Raw genomic sequence first — 6750 nt, forward strand, 5'->3', positions numbered from 1 at the left:
ATAACTTCTTTCCAAACCGGCTTCGAAATAAAAAGTAAAGAAAAAACACGTCACTGAGGCTCTAAAATAAAAAGTGAAAAAAAAAAAAAAAAAAAACAACACATCACTGAGATATGTATATTATAAGTGTAGCAGGACCCATTAATCAAGAGTCCTATTATACTATTTTAGCTTTATCTACAATAACTAGTTATAGGCCCGTGCGTTGCACGGTTTTATGAAAAAGTTTATAAAATATAATTGAATAATTATATATTTTAATAGATTCAATAAAGATAAAAGAAAAAATTATCAAGTGTAAATAATTATCTCACTAAAATAAGGGTAAGATTTCTTCCTAAAACTAAATTAAATTGATAATTTCAAATTGAATTTTAAATTGATAATTATTTAAAAAAAAAAGGTACTAAACAATTGATAAATTTAAAATTAATATAATCTTGATAATATTATAAATTAAAATTAAAGTTGATAATTCAAGAATACATGTGTAGAACATCTTAATAATTTGATGTAACATAAAAATTAAATAAGAAAGTTGTTAAAATGAATCAATTAATTCTAACCATATTTAATCATTAATTCTAAGACCCTAACCCTAAGCATATAAATTAGATCAAAACTAAGAAAATTAGTTTAAACAAAAGGCAACTAATACACAAACCTAATCAATTTAATAAAACAAAATACAAAAAAAAAAAAATAAAAAAAGGAGAAAGAGAACGCGGTTGATAGCTATAAGGAATTTTGATATATATATATATATATATATATATATATATATTTAAATGTCATTAATGTAGAAATTATCAAATTAATGAAGATATATACTGTTTTTTGAAATAAATAGAGATTATCAAATTATTAGAGATATATACTGTTTCTTGAGATAAATTTATATTAATCACCTCTTGAAGAATTTGGATTGTGTTTATCCCTTAATAATCAAGTTTTGTAGCTTGATATTCTGATAAAATAATATTAATTTAATAATATTAAAATTGTGAAAATTTAGATGATAAATATTGTCTAAATTAAATTTTGTATGTTAATATTATCCCCTAATTTAAGAAATATATCCTAACAAATAAAAAAATAATTTAATTAGATGATAAATATTATATAAATTAAATTTTGTATGTTAAATATTATCCCTTAATTTAAGAAATATATCCTAACAAATAAAAAAATAATGTTAATATAATTTTATTTAATGATAAGAATGAATTAGAGTCGTAGTAGTACTATTTATTTTTACTTCTTTAAAAATTTAAAAATTTTTGTAATTTGATAAAGTACGTGACGCAACTCAATACCTAAACTCAATTTTTATTTTTATATATATAATAATATATATATAATATAATTGAACAAACAAATTTTCAATTCATAAGAATAACCTCTTTCCAACCGCTTCGAAATAAGAAGTAAAAGAAAAAACACGTCAATATAATATACATATCTCAGTGATGTGTTTTTTTTTTTTTTTTTCACTTTTTATTTTAGAGCCTCAGTGACGTGTTTTTTCTTTACTTTTTATTTTGAAGCCGGTTTGGAAAGAGGTTATTTGCTTGAAATTGAAATTTTTTTGTTAAAATTATTGTAGATAAAGCTGAAAGTTAGCTGAAATAGTATAATAGGACTCATGATTAGTATCAAAAAGTGTAATGAAACATATAAATATTAGTAAAAATAAGCTAAATAATAATAAAAAAAATGTATTTTTCAGTTAATGCTAAATGCAACCTTAATATATATATTAATAGTCAAAATCGAGAGAAATCTAATTAAATTTTTAATTGAAGTCTAATTTTGCGCTACGTGTCTCATCTAATTTTTAAATTTGTGTGTCAAGTGAATTAATAGGTGCAAAAATCAAAGAGTCTTAATTCAATTAGATTCTAAATTGAATTTTAATTGAAGTTCAATTTTGGGCATGTGTTCCATCTAATTTTTTAATTTTTATGCCAACTGAATTATCAGGTGCAAAAACTGAAGAGTCTATATCCAATTAGGGGGCGTTTGGTTTGCCGTGATATTACATTATACCATAATATTATATTATTGTAATATTGCATTAATGTAATCTTAATACAAGATACAACATTACATTGTTTATGAAGGTGATGAGATTAAGATGATGTAATATATTTTGTAATTTTAGATTATATATATATATATATATAATTGTGATTGTTTTTAAATATATATGTGCATATACACGAAGTTATACACTAGTTTCTATAAAGATTAGAGCATTTAAGTGTCAGACGTATTAAATAAATACTATTTTGACATATTAAAAAATTGTTTTTATCTATTTTAATATGCCTCTTCTCAATATATTCTGCATCACATATTCATTCTTTTATCATTTTATTTAAATATTATTTATTTATTAGTTCTTTTTTATGCTTTCTTTTTTGTTGTACCCAAAGTTTAGATTGAGGAGAGAGAATGTTTGAATATTATTAATTAATCCTCAAATCCCCAGCGATCATTAAGTGAGAGAAAATTTTGAATAACAAAGTAACTAAATATTTATAGAGTATTTATCCATACAATGCTATTATTAGAATGTTACTGTAGCAAATACTAAATAAATTTGGCATTTAACATATCTTATAAAGGTGATTTTTTGTGTTTAGTGTGTTAAATGCTAAAAAATTAGAATTTAGCACACTTGATACTGGTGCTCACACATAGCAAATAACATTGTGTTAAAAAATGCATAAACAAATAAAATTTTAATTTACGTTTAAACATAAAAATTTGAAGAATAATATAAATTTCTAATGCAACAATGCATAATTGATTTAAGTTGTAATGGTTTTTGTTAGGTGTGAGAGGGGTAAGATTCGAGTATGGAATAGGGCCCATGGGATGGAAGGGCCCATCCATGCTTAAGTTCTAACCCAACACACGGATGAGAATCTATTTAAGTTGTAATGGTTTTTGTTAGGTGTGAGAGGGGTAAGATTCGAGTATGGAATAGGGCCCATGGGATGGAAGGGCCCATCCATGCTTAAGTTCTAACCCAACACACGGATGAGAATCTGAGGAGGAAGGACGAAGAGACCAATTCCCTGAGGAGCCCAATGAGCGAGCCTACCTCGGGAAGCATTGAGTAGTTCACTTGCACCAAAGGACAAGATACTGAGGAAGACAGTAGAGATGTACAAGTAAAGAAGAATGGATTTCAAGTAAAGAAGAAGGGAAATTTCCAAGTAAACTAGCCATCATCTCCGCATTCAATGCACTGTACCAACTTAGCTGGCCGCATTAATGAAGGAATGACCCCCTAAATAGTAATCTCATGGCACACTCTACTATCTCTAGCAAAGCCTTGATGGGAAAAGCATCCAAACTAAGGCCTTTGGCTGTACAAGTGGAGGGCTAGGATGCAATTCGATTGACTATATAAGGAAAGGAAACCCCTCCAAATGGGGGGACGAAGAACTAAAAGGGAATCGGGAAATTGTGTATTATAATCCTTTATTTGAGACTTGAAACTTTTTATGAACATTTGCTCCTCGAACAGGCCCGAGATAGTGTTAATCCTAGATTTAGTTTCCTTTTTTACGATTCATATAGCTTTTTCTCCACTAACTTAGCAACTGGATCATAAAAATGTATTAAACCTAACTCTATTATTCTAAGTGGGCTTAGTCTTTTTATTTTTTGGGGCATGTACATTAGGTATTTGTGATTTCACTTTAATTCATATATTAATAAGATTTAAATTTGAGATATTATATAAATAAATAAAAATAATAGAAGAGGATTTTATTATCAAGAAAAAAAATATATTAAGACGAGGACACCTTTACTGGCTACAAGTCCTTTGAGATCACTTGGAAGATTTTGTATTGTGTAAGAAAGAGAAATGGAGAAATGAAGAAATGGGATCCCCTTGTCCAATTTTTCAAGAGGAACCAATGAAGCTTACTACCATACCATTGAGGTGGATAGAGTACAAAGTAGTTGAGACATATTCCAAAATCAGGTTATCCAACTTCAACACCATTTCACCTGTTTGCCTTTCCGTTTAGAAGATATGTAATTTTGCATCCTCAAAAAAGGAAAAAAAAATTATTAAAAAAAAAAAAACATTTGTAGGATTCCAAGGGGACAAGGCCACCAAAAAAAAGGGTAAAAAAAAAAAAATTAATTTCTAATTTATATCTATATCTACTTAAATATTTATGTATGATATAAAATGAATCTTTTTTTCTTTTTTTTTTTTTACTTTTAGTTGATTTTTTTTTTTTTAAAGTTACCATATAAGTTTTCAAAAATCAATAGTTTTTCACATGATTAGTCTGATCAATGGCGGCTCAAGGAATTTTTTTGAGGGTAGTCCTTAAGAAACTTAAATTATACAAAATCTAATAAAAAGAGAATTTCATACATTGACCAAAAAAAAAAAAAAAACACACACACACACACACACACACACGCAAATATATAAAATCTTACAATTTCTGTCTACAAATCTTTTTATTTTGAAATCAATACATGACAGTCTCATTATCAATATTGAAAGTTACATCTCTTTAAAAATTTAGTTAAATAAAAATTTTCTTGGAATTTTATTTTTATTTGTAAGGACCTAATATATTGTTAAGGAGACCAAAGTTTAAGAATAAAATTTGGCTACAAACTTTGTTGTAGTCACTCTCACTAAATGAATTAACATTGTTACATATTTTGAAAATCTAATTGATGAATTACATGTTCTCTATATTCTTAAAACACGCTAAAATTTTATGCTAATCGGATGTTATTTTCCATTCGATCCATAAAATTATTTTTTATGTATAATTTTAGATTATGAAAATTTGAAATTTAAATATTTGATTGACGACATAGCTATTGATCTTTTTTCTTCTTGAAATGTTGCAAGTATGAAGGTTTTAAGAAGAAAATGTAATTAAATAGTGGATTTGTTAAAATTCACATTCAATTAAAAAATATTGAATAGAGTTGTAGCCTTAATCTACAACCATGCTTGTTGCTAAATTTTGTCCAAAATTTAATTATATTGGGCCTAAAAAAAATTTAGGGTGGTCACAAAGTTTTTTTAAGGATAAAAAAATCACAAAATTTTAAAATTTATAAATAATAATTGTATTTTTTTTNACTATGTTGTTTAAACTAATTAAAGCCCTTTCTCAAAAAAAAAAAAAAAAATATATATATATATATATATATATAATTAAAGCCCACACTTTCTATAAAAATAAAATAAAAATAAAGCAGCCCAATACTAAAGTAGTTTTATTTTTTAAACAATAATATAATGAAACAGAATTCAAAGACACCAAAGCTACGGGCTGAAGGCCTGAGGCTAAATCCTTATCAGTGAACCCAATGGGGTTGGCCAAGTAACTGGGCTCTCGGTTTCAAAGTGGCTGTCTTGAGTTTGATTAGGAGCTCCTTAATTCAAGTCCAGGCACCATGGACTAATGATTTACACCGCTATGGGCCCACTTGTCGCGAACAGTGATTAGACTCTAGTTGAAAGTTTTGAAGAAGAAAAAAACTTAGGTACAGCAGCATATGTACTGTTCCTTAGGTTCTTTTCTTAAGATTTAGCCATATGGCTATTTAACATAAAAATACATTAAGTTTTTATGAGAAAAAAATCCACATGACAAAATCTTAAAAAGAGAACCTAAAGAACAGTACCTAAATACTGCACTTAAGTCTTTCCCTTTGAAAAAATACTGTGGAAAACCAGAAAAATAAAAAAATCCTTATCAGTGGACACGTCTTCAAAATTTTCAACAATTTCCTAAAAAACACCAAATAACTAACAAGAAAACGCTAGAACGAACACATACGTAGTAAAAAATAAAAAAGATACGACGGTACTGCTACGGACTCTAATAAATATCATCTTTTTTGGGGGCTGCCTCAAATATTGATGGAATTGCAAACGCTCTAGAGCCATTTTAGCTAATCTTCATACAGTTCTGAATGCTGGAGCTGGTGCAGGAAGCCACCTGACCACTGAATCACCTGTTCAATAGCATCTTTAATCTTTCTCCAATCTCTTTATAAATAAGTCATATTTATTGGAACTTTGAAATAGATTTTTATTTAGAACAAATTATCTTAATAATTGTTTCCTTTTTTGTATTTTTTTTTTTCAAATTATAAAGAAACCTATGTTTCTAGAAACAATTATTAAGAAAATTTGTTCTAAATAAAAGTCTATTTCAAAGTTCCAATAAATATGACATACTACACTAATAAAATCTCTCACTCTCGGGAGCAGCAGTTAAGAGTCCCACTTCAGCACCCCACTCATCCCAACTCGCAGACAGCAGCAAGACACAGCGTGGACTACACCAGATCATCAGTGGGTTAAAGTAAGTTTTGATGGGGCCACTTTCGCTGATAAAAACTGATGTAGAACAAACAGCATATGCTTTCTTGGAGCAGCAAGGGCGCAGGAAGTCACAACGCAAGATCAAAGGGGGGTGCCAGTAGGGGCCATCAGAGGTAACAGTGTCGGAATTGCATGAAATTTGGCAGGTTGAAGGGAAACGGCGTTCTGATCCAGATTCATGACATGCCATGAACGTTGCCAAATTTTAGGCAAATTCCTTCGTTAAGGCCCCGAAAACAATGTTTTTGCTATTTATAGTATTATTTGTTTTTCCTTAATAACTTTTAGTTTAAAAGTCAGAATAAGGTCCCGTCTGTTTTGGGACGACCCTTAAGGTTAGTAGTTTATGATTC

This window comes from Quercus suber, unplaced genomic scaffold (genome assembly GCF_002906115.3).
Source record: "Quercus suber isolate HL8 unplaced genomic scaffold, Cork oak 2.0 scaffold_405, whole genome shotgun sequence".
NCBI lineage: Eukaryota > Viridiplantae > Streptophyta > Magnoliopsida > Fagales > Fagaceae > Quercus > Quercus suber.